Genomic DNA, 24848 nt, shown 5'->3' on the forward strand with positions numbered 1-24848 from the left:
CTATATCCCCATAGAAGCTTACTTCTTGATTTTCGGTATTTTTTTAATTTTAGCCACATTCTCTTACCGAAATATAGGAAATTTGGTATTTTGTCTTCTGTGAGCCTAAAAACTTTCCGTCAGAAATTTGTCGGTATAGATCGACGTTTTGAAATAGCCCCCATAGAATGGTGCCTCACATTGTTTTACCGAAATTTCTGAAATTAAGTATTAAGTCTTCTTCATACACGAAAGGAAACTAATTATTCCATTTTACTTCAATACAACTTGTGGTGGAGGGTATAACAAGTTCGGCCCGGCCGAACTTAACGCCGTTCTTACTTGTTTAAATAATATTTTTTCACCCACCATCACCACAATAAACGTGGATTTTTTAAAGAATAGTTTTTCACCCACCATCACCACAATAAACGTGGATTTTTTAAAGAATAGTTTTTCACCCACCATCACCACAATAAACGTGGATTTTTTAAAGAATAGTTTTTCACCCACCATCACCACAATAAACGTGGATTTTTTAAAGAATAGTTTTTCACCCACCATCACCACAATAAACGTGGATTTTTTAAAGAATAGTTTTTCACCCACCATCACCACAATAAACGTGGATTTTTTAAAGAATAGTTTTTCACCCACCATCACCACAATAAACGTGGATTTTTTAAAGAATAGTTTTTCACCCACCATCACCACAATAAACGTGGATTTTTTAAAGAATAGTTTTTCACCCACCATCACCACAATAAACGTGGATTTTTTAAAGAATAGTTTTTCACCCACCATCACCACAATAAACGTGGATTTTTTAAAGAATAGTTTTTCACCCACCATCACCACAATAAACGTGGATTTTTTAAAGAATAGTTTTTCACCCACCATCACCACAATAAACGTGGATTTTTTAAAGAATAGTTTTTCACCCACCATCACCACAATAAACGTGGATTTTTTAAAGAATAGTTTTTCACCCACCATCACCACAATAATCGTGGATTTTTTAAAGAATAGTTTTTCACCCACCATCACCACAATAAACGTGGATTTTTTAAAGAATAGTTTTTCACCCACCATCACCACAATAAACGTGGATTTTTTAAAGAATAGTTTTTCACCCACCATCACCACAATAAACGTGGATTTTTTAAAGAATAGTTTTTCACCCACCATCACCACAATAAACGTGGATTTTTTAAAGAATAGTTTTTCACCCACCATCACCACAATAAACGTGGATTTTTTAAAGAATAGTTTTTCACCCACCATCACCACAATAAACGTGGATTTTTTAAAGAATAGTTTTTCACCCACCATCACCACAATAAACGTGGATTTTTTAAAGAATAGTTTTTCACCCACCATCACCACAATAAACGTGGATTTTTTAAAGAAAAATGTTTTCTCTAATTTTCGCCATTTTCTTTATCATTCATTAAATTATGAAAAATTTAAATTTCTTAATTATGTTCAAATTAAGAGAGAAGTTAATGATGGTACTTTTTATTCATCTCAGAGTTTGTTCGTTTTTCCCATTTTCTGTCTGTTTTGCCTTCATCATCTTGAAATTTTCAAGAGGAGGTTGTTAACATTTACCACAATTTATATTAAGTGCTGTTTTTGCATGTTTCGTGGGATCCAATTTTTCGAGGGTACATAAGTACCGCCGGGTTGTAGGGAAAGTGAGAATTTGTCAGTTTGTATTGTGTTTTGCGTTCGTTGTCTTTTTTTGCTGTGCTTTTATTTGACTTCAATGCTAATTTTGATGAATTTCGCTTAAGGGAGATTAATTATCGAAGTCATTATTATTCCGTTTTAATGGCGTTTATGGCACTGTTGTCTAATTCATAATTATGTTGTTAATAATGTTGTTGTTCTTGTTGTTGCTGTTCATGTTTTTGTTGGGTTAGTTTTTGTGTTTATTTTCGTTGTTGTTTTTGTTGTTGTCATTGTTGATGCTTCTGGTTTTTGTGCTAATTTATGTAAATGTGATAATTAGAAAAAATATGTAAAGAGTGTTGGAGCTCAAAAATCTATGTAAACAAACATATGTTTGTCATAAGCTGCGGCGGCGTCAATAGTAATGGCGGCAGCTGTTTGAAGCAACGCTAACAGCTTCCATAGACACAAAATTATTGCAATATTTCAAATTTAATTTATTCATAATTTTTAGGGCACATACAAATATTATTGGATGGGAAAGTTATTGTGGGAGTTAGAATTCAGACCATTATATTTTAGAAATAGTTGCTAGTTGTTCAAGGAACAAGACGTGGTGTTCGTAAAAAAAATTCAAGGACTGGGGCGTAGATTGCTTTAGAAATATTTTTTTCAGATACCAAGACGTAAAAAAGTTTTAGAATTGAATTTTCAAAATATGGACTTTTAAAACATATTTCTTCAAAAAGTGGATTTCTAAAACATATTTTTTTCAAAACGCGGATTTTAAAAAGATATTTTTTTCGAAACGTGGATTTTTTAAAAATATTTTTTCAAAACGTGGATTTTTATAAAATATTTTTTCAAAACGTGGATTTTTATAAAATATTTTTCAAAACGTTTTTTCATAACGTGGATTTAAAACATATTTATTCAAAAAGTGAATTTTTAAAAAAATATTTTTTCATAACATGGATTTTAAAACTTTTATTCAAAACGTAAATTTAAAAAAAATATTTTTTTCAAAAAGTGGATTTTTAAAAAATATTTTTTTCAAAAAAATATTCTTTTAAAATTTGAATTTTTTTAAAAAAAAAAGATATTTTTTCAAAACGTGGAGTTTTTAAAAAATACTTTTTTTTGTTCAAAACTTGAATTTTTTAAAAAATTTTGTTTTCAAATTGTGAATTTTTTAAAAAATATTTTTTCACAGAACCTGCATTTTTTAAAAAATATTCTTTCCATGAACGTGTTTTTTTTTAAATATTTTTTTCACGAACGTGGACTCTTTTAAAAAATATTTTTTCCATGAACGTGCATTTTTAAAAAATATTTTTTCAAAAAGTGAAGTTTAAAAAAAACTATTTTTTTTAAAATGTGGATTTGTAAAAAACATTTTTTTCATAACGTGGATTTTAAAACATATTTATTCAAAACGTGAATTTTTAAAAAAAATATTTTTTCAAAACGTGGATTTTAAAAAACATTTTTTCATAACGTGGATTTAAAACATATTTATTCAAAAAGCGAATTTTTAAAAAAATATTTTTTCATAACATGGATTTTAAAACATATTTATTCAAAACGTAAATTTAAAAAAGTGGATTTTTAAAAAAAATTTTTTTCAAAAAAATATTCTTTCAAAACTTGAATTTAAAAAAAAAGATATTTTTTCGAAACGTGGAGTTTTTAAAAAATATTTTTTTTTTGTTCAAAACTTGGATTTTTAAAAAATTTTGTTTTCAAATCGTGAATTTTTTAAAAAATATTTTTTCAATGAACGTGCATTTTTTAAAAAATATTCTTTCCATGAACGTGTTTTTTTAAATACTTTTTCACGAACGTGGATTTTTTTAAAAAAATATTTTTTCCATGAACCTGGATTTTTTAAAATATATTTTTTCCATGAACGTGGATTTTTTAAAATATATTTTTTCCAAGAACGTGGATTTTTTAAAATATATTTTTTCCATGAACGTGGATTTTTTAAAATATATTTTTTCCATGAACGTGGATTTTTTAAAATATATTTTTTCCATGAACGTGGATTTTTTAAAATATATTTTTTCCATGAACGTGGATTTTTTAAAATATATTTTTTCCATGAACGTGGATTTTTAAAAATATATTTTTTCCATGAACTTGGATTTTTTCAAATATACTTTTTCCATGAACGTGGATTTTTTAAAATATATTTTTTCCATGAACGTGGATTTTTTTAAATATATTTTTTCCATGAACGTGGATTTTTTAAAATATATTTTTCCATGAACGTGGATTTTTTAAAATATATTTTTTCCATGAACGTGGATTTTTTAAAATATATTTTTTTCATGAACGTGGATTTTTTAAAATATATTTTTCCCATGAACGTGGATTTTTTAAAATATATTTTTTCCATGAACGTGGATTTTTTAAAATATATTTTTTCCATGAACGTGGATTTTTTAAAATATATTTTTTTCATGAACGTGGATTTTTTAAAATATATTTTTTCCATGAACGTGGATTTTTTAAAATATATTTTTTCCATGAACGTGGATTTTTTAAAATATATTTTTTCCATGAACGTGGATTTTTTAAAATATATTTTTTCCATGAACGTGGATTTTTTAAAATATATTTTTTCCATGAACGTGGATTTTTTAAAATATATTTTTTCCATGAACGTGGATTTTTTAAAATATATTTTTTCCATGAACGTGGATTTTTTAAAATATATTTTTTCCATGAACGTGGATTTTTTAAAATATATTTTTTCCATGAACGTGGATTTTTTAAAATATATTTTTTCCATGAACGTGGATTTTTTAAAATATATTTTTTCCATGAACGTGGATTTTTTAAAATATATTTTTTCCATGAACGTGGATTTTTTAAAATATATTTTTTCCATGAACGTGGATTTTTTAAAATATATTTTTTCCATGAACGTGGATTTTTTAAAATATATTTTTTCCATGAACGTGGATTTTTTAAAATATATTTTTTCCATGAACGTGGATTTTTTAAAATATATTTTTTCCATGAACGTGGATTTTTTAAAATATATTTTTTCCATGAACGTGGATTTTTTAAAATATATTTTTTCCATGAACGTGGATTTTTTAAAATATATTTTTTCCATGAACGTGGATTTTTTAAAAAATAATTTTTCCATAAACGTGGATTTTTTAGAAAATATTTTTTCCATGAACGTGGATATTTTAACAAAATATTTTTTCCATGAACGTGGATTTTTTAAAAAATATTTTTTCCATGGACGTGGATTTTTTTAAAAATATTTTTCCATAAACCTGGATTTTTTAAAATATATTTTTTCCATTAACGTGGATTTTTTAAAATATATTTTTTCCATTAACGTGGATTTTTTAAAATATATGTTCATGGAAAAATTTTATTCAAAACGTGGATGTTTAAAAAATATTTTTTTCATAAACGTGGATTTTTAAAAAAATTTTTTTCCATAAACGTGGATTTTTAAAAAAATATTTTTTCAAAGAAGGTGGATTTATTAAAAAATATTTTTTCCATGAAGATGGATTTTTTAAAAAAATATTTTTCCATGAACGTGGATTTTAAAAAATATTTTTTCAAAACACAAAAATATTTTTTTCAAAACCTGTATTTTAAAAACTATTTTTTTTTTCAAAACGTGGATTTTTAAAAAATATTTTTAAAACGGGAATTTTTTAGAAAATGATTTTTCAATGAACTTAGATTTTTAAAAATATTTTTCCATGAACGTGGATTTTTAAAAATATTTTTCCATAGACGTGGATTTTTTAAAAAAAAATTTTTCCATAAACGTGGATTTTTTAAAAAATAATTTTTCCATAAACGTGGATTTTTTAGAAAATATTTTTTCCATGAACGTGGATATATTTTTCATGAATTATTTTTTTTCATGAACGTGGATTTTTTAAAAAATATTTTTTCCATGGACGTGGACTTTTTTTAAAAATATTTTTCCATAAACCTGGATTTTTTAAAAAATATTTTTTCTACGTGGATTTTTAATTTTTTTTTCAAATCGAGGATTTTTAAAAAATATTTTTTTTTAAATCGTGGATTTCAAAAAATATTTTTTTAAATCGTGGATTCCAAAAAATATTTTTTCAAATCGTGGATTTCAAAAAAATTTTTTCAAATCGTGGATTTAAAAAAAAATATTTTTTCAAATCGTGGATTTAAAAAAAAATATTTTTTCAAATCGTGGATTTTAAAAAAATAAATATTTTTTCAGAACTTGGAGTAATAAAATTTAAACGTGGATTTTTAATAAATTGTTCCAAACATTTTTTATAACATAATTTAAAAAAAACTCAAAATTTCAAAAAAAATAATTTCAAATGTTGAATTTTTAAAAATTATATTTATTATCGTGGATTTTTAAAAAACACATTTTCAAATCGTGGATTTTTAAAAAAATATTTTTTCAAATCGTGGATTTTTAAAAAAATATTTTTTCAAATCGTGGATTTTTAAAAAAATATTTTTTCAAATCGTGGATTTTTAAAAAAATATTTTTTCAAATCGTGGATTTTTAAAAAATATTTTTTCAAATCGTGGATTTTAATAAAAAATATTTTTTCGAATAGTGGATTTTTAAAAAAATATTTTTTCAAATCGTGGATTTTTAGAAAAATATTTTTTCAAATCGTGGATTTTTAAAAAAATATTTTTTCAAATCGTGGATTTTTAAAAAAATATTTTTTCAAATCGAGGATTTTTAAAAAAATATTTTTTCAATTCGAGGATTTTTAAAAAAATATTTTTTAAAATCGTTGAGTTTTAAAAAAATATCTTTTCAAATCGTGGATTTTTAAAAAAAATATTTTTTCAAATCTTGGGTTTTTAAAAAAAATATTTTTTCAAATCTTGGATTTTTAAAAAAATATTTTTCAAATCGTGGATTTTTTAAAAAAAAACATTTTTTCAAATCGTGGATTTTTAACAAAATATTTTTTCAAATCGTGGATTTTTAAAAAAATATTTTTTCAAATCGTGGATTTTTAAAAAAATATTTTTTCAAATCGTGGATTTTTCACAAAATATTTTTTCAAATCGTGGATTTTTCACAAAATATTTTTTCAAATCGTGGATTTTTAAAAAAATATTTTTTCAAATCGTGGATTTTAAAAAAATATTTTTTTCAAATCGTGGATTTTAAAAAAAAATATTTTTTCAAATCTTGGATTTTTAAAAAAATATTTTTTTAAGTCGTGGATTTTTAAAAAAACATTTTTTCAAATCGTGGATTTTTAAAAAAAATATTTTTTCAAATCGTGGATTTTTAAAAAAATATTTTTTCAAATCGTGTATTTTTAAAAAAAATATTTTTTCAAATCGTGGATTTTTAAAAAAATATTTTTTCAAATCGTGGATTTTTAAAAAAAATATTTTTTCAAATCGTGGATTTTTAAGAAAAACATTTTTTCAAATCGTGGATTTTTAAAAAAACATTTTTTCAAATCGTGGATTTTTAAAAAAATATTTTCGAAATGTTGAGTAATAAATTTTAAACGTGGATTTTTAAATATATGTTCGAAACATGGATTTTTATAAAATATTAAAAAAATATTTTGTCAAAACTTGGATTCTTAAAACAATAATTTTTCAAAAATGGATTAAAAAGTATGTTTAAAAAAATATTCAAAACGTGGATTAAAAAAATCAAAAAAAATATTTACTAGGATCAGCAATCAATCTTTACTTCAAATCTCTTTTCCAAAGCTTTCCAGCAAATTACATCAACTACCGTTGAAACTAGACCGACAGCTTTTCTCTCAGCCCATGCCAAAATGTTCATGTCTTAATTATTTGCAGTAGCTAAAAGTCATAAATATTTCTTTATTAAATTTATGATATAAATTAATAATAATTTTCACATTTCCCCTGACAGATTTTTCTCGCGCAAATCATTATCGCATAACTAATATCTGTGTTATAAAGTATTTATTTTCAATACCAGAAGCAACAGCCAAACAGTAGAGGCAGCGAGAAAAATATGATTATCTATCATTGGTGGGCAGAATGACGGACTTCCCGGCTGGGTGTTGTGTGTGTGCGTTTGGATGTCTGGTTATTTAAATATGGCCAGAAAGAAACACAACAAATACAAGAAGCACAACAAATAAATCTACGATATAATTACCCAAAGGCTGTATAATTTACAAAAACGAAACAGCAGCACAACACACGTACCCAGCAAATCATGGGTAAGGAGCGACCATTCACCGCAAAGCCATGGTGTGAATGCAAAACTTGGCCAAAGGAGCCAAGGCAAGGCAACAATCAACAGCTAACTTTCAGCCCACCCCATTAAAGTTGTTGTATGCCTTGGCCACACAATGGACTTGGGCTAGTTGCTTTCTCACTGTCACTTACTTCCCTCTGTTCTTCCCTGACCACCTCCAAGGCATTGTAAGCTATTCAAAAATTCTTAAAGGAAACGAAAATAAGTTTCACTTTTAGTTTGATTTAATAAAATTACCTACAATATGCTTTTGGAATTCTTAAGAAATCCGCTGAAATGTAACAGCCCTACAACAAACAAAAGAAACGGCAACAAAAAACAACATCTATAAATCCATATGGAAATTTGCATACTAGACATAATCTTCCGCAGACCCTTTAGCCGCGGACAAATTGCACATCCGAGAATTGTCTAAAGGGGATAGACAGACAGCAGTATAAACTGGCAGGGGAGAGGGTGCTGAATTAAACACAAACATGTTCTTATCGATTTAATTCGTCTGTTTTGATCTTAAGTGGTGAGGGACGGGGGCAATAAGCGTAAGAAATGTGAAAAACGTGCAGACACCAGAGGAACAATATACACAAAGGTGTGTTAAGTGTTTTAAACAGATGCAACATTAAGATATTTCTTCGCATTCACCAGCGACAGATCAAGTGCGGAAAGCTTAATAAGCACTCAGAGAAAAAAAGAAAGACACACTGCTAAGAACAACAAAAAAACTGAGAGGCCAAAAACGAAAGGAGGGTGATTTGCGAAGCTCATGAATACGAACTGGTTTGTAAAAATATTGTTTAAAAAATCCACGTTTATTGGTCTGATGGTGGTTGAAAAAATATTCCTTAAAAAAACACGTTTATTGGTATGATATTGGTTGGAAAAATATTCTTTAAAAAAATCCACGTTTATTGATCTGATGGTGGTGGAAAAATATTCTTTAAAAAATCCATGTTTATTGATCTAAAGGTCCTCGAAAAAATATTCTTTAAAAAATCCATGTTTATTGGTCTGAAGTTCCACGAAAAAATATTCTTTAAAAAATCCATGTTTATTGATCTAAAGGTCCTCGAAAAAATATTCTTTAAAAAATCCATGTTTATTGGTCTGAAGTTCCACGAAAAAATATTCTTTAAAAAATCCACGTTTATTGGTCTATTTTTTCAAAACGTGGATTTTAAAACATGTTTTTTCAAAACGTGGATTTTAAGAAAATCTTTTTTCAAAACCTGACTATATGGAGACTTAAGCAAAATGTGGATTTAAAAAAAAAATATTTTTTCAAAACATGGATTTAAAAAAAAATATTTTTTTAAAAACATGGATTTAAAAAAAGATAAACTTTTTAAAAACATGGATTTAAAAAAAAATAAACTTTTTAAAAACATGGATTTAAAAAAAAAAATTTCAAAACGTGGATTTAAAAAAAAATATTTTTTCCAAAACGTGGATTTTAAAAAAGATATTATTTTAAAACGTTGATTTTTAAAAGATTTTTTTTTCAAAACGTGGGCTTTTAAAAAAATTTCTCAAATATTTTTTCAAAACGTGGATTTTTAAAAAAATATTTTTTCAGAAATTTGATTTTTAAAAAATATTTTTTTTTTTTACAAAAACTAAAAAAATAAGTGGATTTTTAAAACAAATATTTTTTCAAAACGTTGATTGTTAAATAAATATTTTCTCAGAACATAGATTTCACGAAAAAGAATATTTTTCAAAAAGTATTTATATTTATATAATTTTTCAAAACCTGGATTTAAATAAAATATTTTTTCAAAATGTTTTTTTACTACGTTTATTGGCCCGATGGTAGTTGAAAAATATGCTTTAAAAAATCGATGTTTATCGACATGAATGTCCACGAAAAAATATTCTTTAAAAAATCTATATTTATTGGTCAGAGGGTCTATGAAAAATATTCTTTAAAAAATCCACGTTTATTGGAATAAAAGTCCATGAAAAAATATTCTTTAAAAAATCCATATTTATTGGTCAGAGTGTCTACGAAAAAATATTCTTTAAAAAATTCACGTTTAAGAAAAATATTCTTTAGAAAATCCACGTTCAAGAAAAATATTCTTTTAAAAATCCACGTTCAAGAAAAATATTCTTTTAAAAATCCACGTTTATTGCTCTGATGGTGGCTGAAAAAATATTCTAAAACAAATCCCCATTTATTGCTATGATTGTGGCTGAAAAAATATTCTAAAACAAATCCCCATTTATTGCTATGATTGTGGCTGAAAAAATATTCTTTAAAAAATCCAAGTTTATTATTGCGATGGTGAGTGCAAAAATATTCTTTAAAAAATCCACGTTAATTGCTCTGATGGTGGCTGAAAAAATATTCTTTAAAAAATCCACGTTTATTACTGCGATGCTGGCTGAAAAAATATTCTTTAAAAAATCCACGTTTATTACTGCGATGCTGGCTGAAAAAATATTCTTTAAAAAATCCAGGTTTATTATTGCGATGGTGAGTGCAAAAATATTCTTTAAAAAATCCACGTTTATTATTGCGATGGTGAGTGCAAAAATATTCTTTAAAAAATCCACGTTTGTTATTGCGATGGTGAGTGCAAAAATATTCTTTAAAAAATCCACGTTTATTATTGCGATGGTGAGTGCAAAAATATTCTTTAAAAAATCCACGTTTATTCCTCTGATGGTGGCTGAAAAAATATTCTTTAAAAAAATCCAAGTTTATTACTGCGATGGTGAGTGCAAAAATATTCTTTAAAAAATCCACGTTTATTCCTCTGATGGTGGCTGAAAAAATATTCTTTAAAAAATCCACGTTAATTGCTCTGATGGTGGCTGACAAAATATTCTTTAAAAAATCCACGTTTATTACTGCGATGCTGGCTGAAAAATATTCTTTAAAAAATCCACGTTAATTGCTCTGATGGTGGCTGACAAAATATTCTTTAAAAAATCCACGTTTATTACTGCGATGCTGGCTGAAAAATATTCTTTAAAAAATCCACGTTTATTACTGCGATGCTGGCTGAAAAAATATTCTTTAAAAAATCCAGGTTTATTATTGCGATGGTGAGTGCAAAAATATTCTTTAAAAAATCCACGTTTATTATTGCGATGGTGAGTGCAAAAATATTCTTTAAAAAATCCACGTTTATTATTGCGATGGTGAGTGCAAAAATATTCTTTAAAAAATCCACTTTTATTATTGCGATGGTGAGTGCAAAAATATTCTTTAAAAAATCCACGTTTATTATTGCGATGGTGAGTGCAAAAATATTCTTTAAAAAATCCACGTTTATTATTGCGATGGTGAGTGCAAAAATATTCTTTAAAAAATCCACGTTTATTCCTCTGATGGTGGCTGAAAAAATATTCTTTAAAAAATCCACGTTTATTATTGCGATGGTGGCTGAAAATATATTCTTTAAAAAATCCACGTTTATTATTGCGATGGTGAGTGCAATAATATTCTTTAAAAAATCCACGTTTATTATTGCGATGTTGGGTGAAAAATATTCTTTGAAAAATCCACGTTTTTTGTTGTGATGGTGGGCGAAAAAATATTCTTAAACAATTCCACGTTTATTGATGTGATGGGGTGTGAAAAAATATTCTTTAAGAAATCCTCGTTTATTGTAGTGATGGTGGGTGAACAAATATTGTTCAAAAATCCACGTTTATTGTAGTGATGGTGGGTGAACAAATATTCTTCAAAAATCCACGTTTATTGTTGGATGGTGTTTGATAAAATATTCTCTAAAATAACCAAGTTTATTGGTCTGATGGTGGTTGAAAAAATATTCTTTAAAAAATCCAGGTTTGTTGGTCTGGTGGTGGTGGAAAAAATATTCTTTAAAAAATCTATGTTTATTGGTCTGATGGTGGTGGAAAAAATATTCTTTAAAAAATCCATGTTTATTGTTGCGATGGTGCGTGAAAAATATTCTTTGAAAAATCCACGTTTTTTGTTGTGATGGTGGTTAAAAAAAAATTCTTTAAAAAATCCACGTTTATTTTTCTGATGGTGTTTGAAAAAATATTCTTTAAAAAATCCACGTTTATTGGTCTGATGGTGTTTGAAAAAATATTCTTTAAAAAATCTACGTTTATTGGTCTGATGTTGGGTGAAAAATATTCTTTGAAAAATCCACGTTTTTTGTTGTGATGGTGGGCGAAAAAATATCCTTTAACAAATCCACGTTTATTGTTATGATGGTGGGTGAAAAAATATTCTTTAAAAAATCCACGTTTATTGTTGTGATGGTGGGTGAAAAAATATTCTTTAAAAAATCCACGTTTATTGTTGTGATGGTGGGTGAAAAAATATTCTTAAAAAAATTTACGTTTATTGTTGTGATGGTGGGTGAAAAAATATTCTTTAAAAAATCCACGTTTATTGTTTTGATGGTGGGTGAAAAAATATTCTTTAAAAAATCCACGTTTATTGTTGTGATGGTGGGTGAAAAAATATTCTTTAAAAAATCCACGTTTATTGTTGTGATGGTGGGTGAAAAAATATTTTTTAAAAAATCCACGTTTATTGTTGTGATGGTGGGTGAAAAAATATTCTTTAACAAGTAAGAAAAGCGTTAAGTTCGGTCGGGCCGAACTTTTTATACCCTCCACCACAAATTTCAGCCATTTCGGTGGATTAATGTGGCCACAACCTTCAAAATACCGAAATTCGGAAGGTACCGTTCTATGGGGGCTATATGATGGAGTGGACCTATACCTACAAATTTCTGGGGGAAAGTTTTATACGCCTAAAGAAGACTAAATACCAAATTTCAGCCATCTCGGTGTGATAATGAGGCTAAAACGTTCAAAATATCGAAAATCGGGAGATATTGTATTATGAGGGCTATATCAACACGTGGACCTATATAAACATTTTATGGTAGAAATGTTTCTTAGCCTCTAGAAACACAAAATACAAAGTTACAACCTATTCTTTGGTTAAGTGGGTCTAATACATTCAAAATATATTAAAATGACGCGTACTTTATAAGGGGCCTTATGTGGGGGCTATACCAAAACGTGGACCTATATAACCCAACTTTGGTAGGAATGTTTTCTGGCCTCTGAAGACAGAAAATACCAAATTACAACCAATTCTGTGGTCAAATGGGTCTAATACATTCAAAATATATTAAAATGACGCGTACTTTATAAGGGGCCTTATATGGGGGCTATACCAAAACGTGGACCTATATAACCCAACTTTGGTAGGAATATTTTTTGGCCTCTGGGGACACAAAGTACCAAATTACAACCAATTCGGTGGTAAAATGGGCCAAATATCTTAAAAATTCCTTAAAACGACGACGCGTCACGCGTCATTTTGTATGGGGGCTATACGAAAGCGTGGACCTACATAGCCCGCTTTCAATACCAAAAGTCCTACGTAAATATAACATATTTTCCCAAAATTTCATCAACCTACGTCAATCCGTTCGGACGCTAGAGTGATTTCCACAGACGGACAGACGGACAGACGGACAGACGGACAGACGGACGGACATGGCTATATCGATGTAGAATTGCACGCTGATCAAGAATATATATACTTTGTGGGGTCTTTAATGACTATTTCGAGCAGTTACAAACGTAGTGACAAACTTAATATACCCCCATCCTATGGTGGAGGGTATAAAAAATCCACGTTTATTGTTGTGATGGTGGGTGAAAAAAATTCTTTAAAAAATCCACGTTTATTGTTGTGATGGTGGGTGAAAAAATATTCTTAAAAAAAATTACGTTTATTGTTGTGATGGTGGGTGAAAAAATATTCTTTAAAAAATCCACGTTTATTGTTTTGATGGTGGGTGAAAAAATATTCTTTAAAAAATCCACGTTTATTGTTGTGATGGTGGGTGAAAAAATATTCTTTAAAAAATCCACGTTTATTGTTGTGATGGTGGGTGAAAAAATATTCTTTAAAAAATCCACGTTTATTGTTGTGATGGTGGGTGAAAAAATATTCTTTAAAAAATCCACGTTTATTGTTGTGATGGTGGGTGAAAAAATATTCTTTAAAAAATCCACGTGTATTGTTGTGATGGTGGGTGAAAAAATATTCTTTAAAAAATCCACGTGTACTGTTGTGATGGTGTTTGAAAAAATATTCTTTAAAACAATCCACGTTTATTTTTGAATGGTGTTTGGAAAAATATTCTTTAAAACAATCCGCGTTTATTTTTGGATGGTGTTTGAAAAAATATTTTTTAAAAATTCCACGTTTATTGGTCTGAGGGCCCATGAAAAAAGATTCTTAAAAAAACGGCGTTTATTGTCTGACGGTGGTTGAAAAAAATATCCTTTAAAAAATCCACGTTTATTGGTCTGATAGTGGTTGAACAAATATTCTTTGATAAATCAACTTTTATTGCTGTGATGATGGGTGAAAAATATTCTTTAAAAAATCCACGTTTATGGGTCAGATAGTGGTTGAAAAAATATTCTTTGAAAAATCAACTTTTATTGCTGTGATGATGGGTGAAAAATATTCTTTAAAAATTCCACGTTTATTGTTGCGAAGGTGGGTGAAAAAATATTCTTTAAAAAATCTATGTTTATTGTTGTGATTGTGGGTGAAAAATATTCTTTAAAAAATCCACGTTTATTGTTGTGATGGTGGGTGAAAAAATATTCTTTAAAAAATCCACGTTTATTGTTGTGATGGTGGGTGAAAAAATATTCTTTAAAAAATCCACGTTTATTGTTGTGATGGTGGGTGAAAAAATATTCTTTAAAAAATCCACGTTTATTGTTGTGATGGTGGGTGAAAAAATATTCTTTAAAAAATCCACGTTTATTGTTGTGATGGTGGGTGAAAAAATATTCTTTAAAAAATCCACGTTTATTGTTGTGATGGTGTGTGAAAAAATATTCTTTAAAAAATCCACGTTTATTGTTGTGATGGTGTGTGAAAAAATATTCTTTAAAAAATCCATGTTTATTGTTGTGATGGTGCGTGAAAAATATTCTTTAAAACATCCTCGTTTATTGTTGTGATGGTGGTTAAAAAAAAAAAATTCTTTAAAAAATCCACGTTTATTGTTCTGATGGTGTTTGAAAAAATATTCTTTAAAAAATCCACGTTTATTGGTCTGATGGTGTTTGAAAAAATATTCTTTAAAAAATCTACGTTTATTGGTCTGATGTTGGGTGAAAAATATTCTTTGAAAAATCCACGTTTTTTGTTGTGATGGTGGGCGAAAAAATATTCTTTAACAAATCCACGTTTATTGATGTGATGGGGTGTAAAAAAATATTCTTTAAGAAATCCTCGTTTATTGTAGTGATGGTGGGTGAACAAATATTGTTCAAAAATCCACGTTTATTGTAATGATGGTGGGACAAAAAAATATTCTTAAAAAAATTTACGTTTATTGTTGTGATGGTGGGTGAAAAAATATTCTTTAAAAAATCCACGTTTATTGTTTTGATGGTGGGTGAAAAAATATTCTTTAAAAAATCCACGTTTATTGTTGTGATGGTGGGTGAAAAAATATTCTTTAAAAAATCCACGTTTATTGTTGTGATGGTGGGTGAAAAAATATTCTTTAAAAAATCCATGTTTATTGTTGTGATGGTGGGTGAAAAAATATTCTTTAAAAAATCCACGTTTATTGTTGTGATGGTGGGTGAAAAAATATTCTTTAAAAAATCCACGTTTATTGTTGTGATGGTGGGTGAAAAAATATTCTTAAAAAAATTTACGTTTATTGTTGTGATGGTGGGTGAAAAAATATTCTTTAAAAAATCCACGTTTATTGTTTTGATGGTGGGTGAAAAAATATTCTTTAAAAAATCCACGTTTATTGTTGTGATGGTGGGTGAAAAATATTTTTTAAAAAATCCACGTTTATTGTTGTGATAGTGGGTGAAAAAATATTCTTTAAAAAATCCACGTTTATTGTTGTGATGGTGGGTGAAAAAATATTCTTTAAAAAATCCACGTGTATTGTTGTGATGGTGGGTGAAAAAATATTCTTTAAAAAATCCACGTGTATTGTTGTGATGGTGGGTGAAAAAATATTCTTTAAAAATCCACGTTTATTGTTCTGATGGTGGTTGAAAAGAATATTCTTTAAAAAATCCACGTTTATTGGTATGATGGTGGGTGAACAAATATTTTTATAAAATGAAAGTTTATTGGTCTGATAGTCCATGAAGAAAATGTAAACCATTTTAGAACCAATTGCAAAAATTTATATTCATTTCATCCTTTGTCGATTTTACTTTTCGAAATAAAATTTACATCCGCTACTCCTCGTATTCATTTATTGTAATATCATAAGTAAAAAAGTTTCAATATAGTCAAACAATTGATATACTTATGTGTAGAATGTACGTGCCATGAATATATTTATAATCTCCAACATATTTTTATTTTATTTTTTTCAGATACAGCCGCCAACTTTAGTATCGCAAACTCAAACTACTTAAATATTATGACCAGAGCATTATGATGTTCTGAAATAAAGGTACGGGGTAGATAGATTGAATGTCTATGTTCTTGTCCATAGATTTAAATGTAACACGTCGTCCATACAATGAACAACAACAACTAGAAGTGATGTTAAGCAAATGCCTGTAGCAAATATGGGAATGTCTTTATTCATGTGTAGGTTACTTTTTGGGAGCAATGTGTAACAGGGTGGAATGTTGAAAACCTTGTCGTTTAGGGATAAGATATATGAACCTGAAAATAGTGATAAAGACCTTTTAGTGCTTTCAACGAAATATTATGTCAGTAGCAATAAATCCGTAAAGAAAACAAATGCTTCTTTTTATATTTGTTCCACCCTTATAAACTAACTATATAAACTATATTTGGTATAGACCATATAAAGTATACGACCATATAAAGTATATATACGCAGGATAAAATTCTAAGACGATCTAGCCATGTCCGTCTGTTGTAATCACTCTAGCGTTCGCAATAATTAAGCTAGAGCGCTATATTTTTGCACCCGAGGCAGATCAAGTTTTAAGATGGTCTATATCGGACCACTTTTTGTATCTGCAATTCGACATTTGAGGTGATTTTATTTTGAAGTCCATTCTTCCCGAGAAAAAAATGCTTTAATTTCCAAAAAAATAAAAAAAACCACCGAAACCAAACCCGAAGTTTTATCAGAGTAAATCGGTAGAGAAAACATATTGCAGGAGCAATCATATTCTTAGGAAAAAAATAGTGAATTTTAAAAATCTGAAAATATATATTGTTGTTTCAACCATATATTTTGTGTCAGGCACCATAATGACAAAAAAATATATTGTTGCACCAACAATACATATTTTAAGATTTTTAAAATACGCCCTTTTGTTCTGAGAATATGATTGCTCTAAAAATAACACTTCTATGCGTGCACTCGAACTGAAAGAGGAACCAAGATAAATTCCGGACAAACTCCCAATCCCTTTTTGGGTACCTATTCCAACGTTACACATAGAAGGGCGAGTCTTAGATAGAATGAACCGTAAGATAAACACGAGTGTTTATAACAAAACTCTGGTGTTTGATATACGAACAATACGGATGGAATATAAATTTGATAATCGATTAGTTGTTGTTGGCTCGATGACAATATCATTGTTATAGTTGGTTTGATGCTGATCGGGTTGCCGTGATTGGCTCGAAGATAATCGGGTTCTAAATGTTTACTCGATGACAATCGGATTGTTGGTGTCTGGTCAAAGGTAATCAGATGTATGGCTCCGTTCTGAAATTTTGGATACCGTCGGCTCGGAGGTAATCGGTAGAGTGGCTCAGCTCGGAAGTATTCAGGTATGGTCGGTTCAGTGGCAATCAGGTATGTAGGTCGGTTTGGTGGTAATCGGGTGTGTTGGATGTGATGTGTTCGCATGCTGTCGGCTCAATATCTCACGGGTGTCTTGGTCGGTTTAGTGATAATCGGATGTGATGCTCAGCTCTGAGGAGTTCGGATTGCTTTCGGCTCTGCAGTATTCGTGTGTTGTCGTGATAGATTTTGACTAGTAGAAGCTAGTTTTGAGCAGTGAGCTAGCTAAGAGCGCCGAGAAGGCTATGAGCTTTGAGTTTGCTGAGAGCGTGGAGCGTTTTAAACTCAGTGATCTTTGTAACAGCTTGTGCTAATAGCAGAGACTTTGCTAGTAGCTGGCTTTCTAAACGCAAGATCGAAGCTTTGACTGAGATGTGTCAACTGCCTAGACTACGGACGAGCCACACCTTTATTTAACTAGTACTTTGTCGTCGTTATTCAATATTTTCGGTGGGTAAAAACAGAATATATGTATATTCGGGCAGTAACGCGAAATAATGAGAACTATTTCCCAAACTCATGCATGTAACATAAGCAATACGATAGTTGAGTATGTAGAAGTTTGTAGAAGTTTGATGGTACTAACGGTATTAAGTAGAGATCTTAAGGTGGGAAGGATATTACTGTGGGTGGAAAGAGTTGTGAGGATTGTATGGAATTGTCAATTTACAAGTGATAGTCGAAATAAAAAAGATAAATCAAAAGATCGTGAGTAGTGGAAATCTTTTCTTAGTACGGCTTATTGGGCAAATGTTCTGTTTCGGAACACCTAAGTGAGTATGTTGTACTCCGGATTACAACATATAATTGTCAGTATTTTCGGAAGTTCATTCTTTCTTAGATTAAAGAGAGTGTAGCGAAAGATATTTTTATACCCTCTACCATACTATGGGGGATATATTAAGTTTGTCATTCCCTTTGTAACTACTCGAAATAATAATTTTAGACCCTACAAACTATATATGTATATTCTTGATCAACGTGCCATAGAACGGTACCTCCCAATTTTCGGTATTTTTAAGGTTTTGGCTTCATTATCACACTAAAATGGCTGAAATTTTGTATGTAGTCTTGAGTAGGACTACAAAACTTTCTACGGGTAATATGTCGGTATCGGTCCACGTTTTGATATAGCCCCCATAGAACGGTAACTCTCGATTTTCGGTATTTTGAAGGTTGTACCCTGACGTAGGGGATGGAAGATACCAAGGAACGGTCCTGACCGGCTTTAACATGGCAAAGCACAGGATTTATCTTGGTCCCTCTTTTATCTCAAGTGAACACTGACCTCCCCTTAGTGTCACCTGGGGAGCTGCCTTTAACACCCGTTAAAGGTAGTGAGCTAACATGTGCCGCGCGTTAAAAAATTGGGTTTGGGCGTCGCACAGAGGGGGGGGGGGGGGGGGGGGGGCATAGGCCTAAAGTTGCTCAAAACTCAAAATATGAAAATTGCTTTTTATGAAAAAAATGTTGATAAACGGCAACCAGACTCTTTTCTACATTTGCTATAACCATCCTCGACTTTGTAATATTAACCAATCCAATGCAGCAGTCGATTGAACTCAGACATACTGAAAAAAAAGTAAATTTTCGAAAACTAAGAAATTAGGTGAACATTAAAATGACATTATTTTCGCGAAAATTTATATTTTTCAAGATTTATTGTTTATGTACAGTCTCCGAACAAGATTAGCATTTAAAAATTTCAGATTGATTTTACATCTTTGCTCTTTAATAATGGTGATACATATCCTCTTTATGAACATTTTTTATGATAATTTTTAAGATTACTACAATTTCAATAGTGAAAAAGTCTATTTCCCCGTCGTTTCCCGACCATAGTTTCTTCTAATGTTTTATGCGCTTGAGTCTCAAATATCAGATTCAATCATAAAAAATTGCGCATATTTGCGCCATTCCGAAAAAATCTAATTTTTCTCAACTAAAATATGAAATATTTTTATATGGAATTGCAAGGTTTACTCACACTAAATTCTGTTCCGCCTTATAACCGGGACTCTTATTTATCAGACTAAACCAACACCTATCAAATATGTTTGCATTATTCAGAAACATTCACGGCTTTTCTCAGGTGAATTGAGAAAAATTTAATTTAAGTAAGTTTCAAAAAATAAAATTTGGAATGAAATATATGTATATGGGACTATATATACATCTGTACCGATTTGTTTGAAAATTGGCTCAATGTTTTTTTAGACCAGTTCAGCCTGCATGTGTCAAATTTCATTGATTTTGGTGCATTTTTATCACTTATCAGATGCGAACATATATGTAAGCTGCATCCAAATCTGGGCCGTTTTTCATTATTTGCTATAGGATTAATCCTTGTACAGAAGATATGCTTTGTGCAAAATTTTATATCAATCCGACTATAAATGAGCTTTCTAGGGCTTTTGATCAACTTTTAACACAAATTTCCCCTCTGTGCGTCGGGTTAGTACCGCTCCACTAGAAAAAGCAGCCTACTATGAAAAAACAAAAGAAAAGAAAAACAAAACCCTCAACAGTTGACGACCCCCTGCAAACGTTTTAAGGGCCATGATCTGCGAATCTGCACCTGGAATGTTCGCACTCTTTATAGAGAAGGTGCAGTTTACGCATTGGCAGATGTACTTGAAAAGTACAAGGCCGATATTACTGCCATACAGGAAATACGATGGATTGGGAAAGGCGTCACAACAACACCTAAAGGTGACGCACTGTATTACAGCTGCCATGACACAAAGCATGAGTTTGGTTGCGGATTTGTAGTTGGTCGGAGGTTAAAACATCTGGTCTCCACCTTCACCCCAGTGAATGAAAGACTCGCTGCAATTCGATTAAAAGCAAAGATCTTCAACATCAGCTTTATTTGCGCTCATGCTCCCACTGAAGATAAGGACGAACAGACCAAAGATATATTTTATGAGCGCTTAGAAGAAACATATGACCGTTGTCCTGCCCATGACATTAAAATTATTCTAGGCGATTGCCAAAATTGGAAAGGAAAATATCTTTGGCCCAACAGTCGGAAAATTCAGTCTCCACAGTGAAACATCGGACAATGGTATGAGGCTGATAGATTTCGCAGCGGCAAAAAACATGGTAGTTAGCAGCACCAGATTTCAACATCTCGACATCCATAAGGGCACCTGGCTGTCTCCAGATCAGAAAACAAGAAATGAATTTGATCACGTTGTGATAGATGGAAGACATTCATCGAGCGTGTTGGATGTGCGTTCGTTCCGAGGAGCAAACATAGATTCGGAACACTACCTTGTTGCAGCAAAGGTGCGTACCCGTCTAAATGTTGCAAATAAATCACGAACAGATACAACGCGGAAATTGGACATCGGTAAGCTACTCAATTAGCCCAATTGCTCCGATAACATATCAGCACAATGGCAAAATATTGCCCACTCCATTCAAACAGCCGCAAAAACCATACCTGGATACCAGAGACCTCCACCAAGGAATCTATGGTATGACCAGGAGTGTCGTGCTGCTATAGAAGAGAAAAATGCGGCATATAGGGCTACTCTACAATCAGTAGCAACGCCTAGCGAAGAGAGTGGTATCGTGAGAAAAGGAGAGAAGAGAAACGTCTTTTCCGCAGGAAAAAGAGAGAGATGGAAACGCGGGAGTGTGAAAAAATCGAGATGTACAGGAGCCAAAATGAAGTCCGTAAATTCTACCAAAGAATGAAACATCAAACTGATGGCTTTGGTACAGACACATACTCCTGTGGAGACCAGCAAGGTAATTTGGTAACTGATACAGATAGGGTGCTCAGTATATGTGAAGAACATTTTTTCCAAACTGTTGGTATCCGATAGTAGGGAAGACGGCGAAGATACCACAGATCCAATCCCAGAAATTGGTATTGAATGTATACCACCCGGACAAGATGAGGAAAAGACATCAACAAACCGGCTGAAGAATAATAAGGCAGCAGGAGCTGATGACCTACCAGCCGAGCAGTTTAAAACCGGCGAGCATCCTGTGTCCCGTCCATAAGAAAGGAGATAAGACTGTATGCACCAACTATAGGGACATAAGTCTTCTCCCTATTGCCTATAAGATAGTGTCAGGGATATTGTGCGAAGGACTAAAGCCCATGGTCAACGAAATAATTGCGGCTTTAGACCTGGCAAGTCAAGTCCACCATTGACCAGATATTTACCCTGCGGCAAACCCTGGAGAAGACCCAAGAGATGCAGATCGACACCTACCACTTTTTTGTCGATTATATAAAGGTATTCCAAGCCATATCTGAATTTGGTATTCCCGCAAAGCTCATTCGGCTTTGTAAAACGACTTTAACTGACACAAGATCCTCAGTTAAAATAGGAAAGAACCTCTCCGAAGAATTTTGTACCAAAACAGGTTTCAGGCAAGGAGACAGTCTCTCGTGTGATCTCTTCAACATCCTGCTGGAAAAGGTTATTCGAGAGGCAAACGTCAAAAGAAGTGACACAATCTACACCAATAGCCACATGTTACTTGCTTATGCTGATGATATAGGCATCATGGGACGATCAGTAAAAGAAGTAACCGATACCTTTATGAAGGAGAATCTGCTAAAGTGGGTCTGGCGGTAAACGGCGAAAAGACCAAGTTGATGGTGTCGACGCGCAATGCGTCCATTGAGATCGTACCAATTGTTGAAGTTGGTCCCTATAATTTTTAGGTAGTAAAAGACTTCGTATACCACCGCCGTAAACACAACAAACCATATCAGTTGTGAAATAAAAAGAAGAATTGTATTGGCCAACAGATGCTACCTTGGCTTAAGTAAGCACTTCAAAAACAATGCCACAACTCGTCAAACAAAAATGATGGTCTACAAAACACTGATACTACCCGTGCTGTGAGAAAAAAAATCATCGAATTATCCATAGACCAATCTGTGTTGACGGTGTATATCGACGTCGTATGAACCACAAGCTGTGTCTGCTATACAACGAAAACCAGTATAGATAAACGTATCGAGATGTAAGGATTGCGTTGGCTAGGCCATATCATAAGAATGAGCGATGATGAACCCGCTAAAAAGGCGTATAAATTCGGGCCGCATGGTGGTGCACGCAGAAGTGGCAGGCCAAAGAATAGATGGCGCAAACAAGTGGATGAAGAGATGACAAGGCGCGGTAATCCAGAAGGCGAAGCACTAAACGGAGAGAGAGTTGGAGATTTTTTTTTTAGTTCGGCTTATGGAACAATTGTTCTGTAATGGACCAGCTAAGTAAGTAAGTGGCTAAAAAACATTTCTACTATTGGTGTAGATTGTGCCACTTCTTTAGACTTTTGCCTCTCGTATAACCTTTTCCAGCAGGATGTTGAAGAGATAACACGAAAGGCTGTCTCCTTGTCTGAAACCTCCTTTGGTACCAAACTCTTCGGAGAGGTTCTTTCCTATTTTAACTGAGGACCTCGTGTCAGTTAAAGTCATTTTACAAAGCCGGATGAGCTTTGCGGGTATACCAAATTCAGACATGGCTTGGAATACCTTTGAACGCAGCGGGCTGTCGAAGGCTGCTTTATAATCGACAAAAAGGTGGTAGGTGTCGGTCTGCATCTCTTGGGTCTTCTCCAGGATTAACGTAGGGTAAATATCTGGTCAATGGTGGACTTGCCAGGTCTAAAGCCGCATTGGTATGGTCCAATTATCTCCTTGACCATAGGCTTCAGTCGCTCGCACAATATCCCTGACACGATCTTGTAGGCAATAGGGAGTAGACTTATCCCCCTATAGTTAGAGCATACATTCTTATCTCCCTTCTTGTGGACGGGGCACACGATAATCAGGTTCCAATCGTCGGGTACTCGTTCTTCCTGCCAGAAGGTGCTAACTAGCTGATGAATACACCTTATCAGCGTGTCGCCTCCGGTTTTGAACAGCTCGGCTGGTAAGCCATCAGCCCCTGCTGCCCTATTATTCTTCAGCCGATTTATTGCTGTCCTTACCTCATCTTGGCTGGGCGGTATACATTCAATACCATCTTCTGGGATTGGGACTGTGGTATCTTCGTCGTCTTCGCTGCAATTGGATACCAACAGATTTGAAAAATTTTCTTTCAATATCCTGAGTACACTATCTCTATCAGTTACCAAATTACCTTGCTGGTCTCTACAGGAGGATGTGCCTGTACCAAAGCCATCAGTTTGATGCTTGACTCTTTGGTAGAATTTTCGGACTTCATTCTGGCTCCTGTACATCTCGATTTTTTCACACTCCCGCTTTTCCATCTCTCTCTTTTTCCTGCGGAAAAGACGTTTCTCCTCTCTCCTTTTCTCCCTGTATCTCTATCGTGCGCTACGCGTTGCTACGGATTGTAAAGTAGCCCTATATGCCGCATTTTTCTCTTCTGTGGCAGCACGACACTCCTGATCATACCATGGATTCCTTGGTGGAGGTCTCTGGTATCCAAGTATGGATTTTGCGGCTGTTTGCATGGAGTGGGCAATACTTTGCCATTGCGCTGAAATGTTATCGGGATGAGGAGTGCTCTCATTAAGCAATTGGGCTAGTTGAGTGGAATATGCTGTGGCTATCTGTTGTGATTGCAGCTTACCGATGTCTAACTTTCGTGTTGTTTCTGTTCGTACTTTGTTTGCTACGTTTAAGCGGGTGCGTACCTTTGCTGCAACAAGGTAGTGGTCCGAATCAATGTTTGCGCCTCGGAACGATCGTACATCAAACACGCTCGATGAATGTCTTCCATCTATCACAACATGACAAATTTGATTTCTTGTTTTCTGATCTGGAGACAACCAGGTGCCCTTATGAATATCGAGGTGATTAAATCTGGTACTGCTATCTACCATGTTTTTTGCAGCTGCAAAGTCTATCAGCCTCATACCATTGTCAGATGTTTCACTGTGGAGACTGAATTTCCCGACTGTTGGGCCAAAGATATTCTCCTTTCCAATTTTGGCATTAAAATCGCCTAGAATGATTTTAATGTCATGGGAAGGGCAACGGCCATATATTTCTTCTAAGCGTTCGTAAAATATATCTATGGTCTGTTCGTCCTTTTCTTCAGTGGGAGCATGAGCGCAAATAAAGCTGATGTTGAAGAATTTAGATTTTATTCGAATTGCAGCTAGTCTTTCATTCACTGAGGTGAAGCTGGAGACCAGAT

The sequence above is a fragment of the Musca autumnalis genome, unplaced genomic scaffold (genome assembly GCF_047663935.1).
Source record: "Musca autumnalis isolate F117 unplaced genomic scaffold, ASM4766393v1 scaffold_2, whole genome shotgun sequence".
In the NCBI taxonomy this organism is placed as follows: Eukaryota; Metazoa; Arthropoda; class Insecta; order Diptera; family Muscidae; genus Musca; species Musca autumnalis.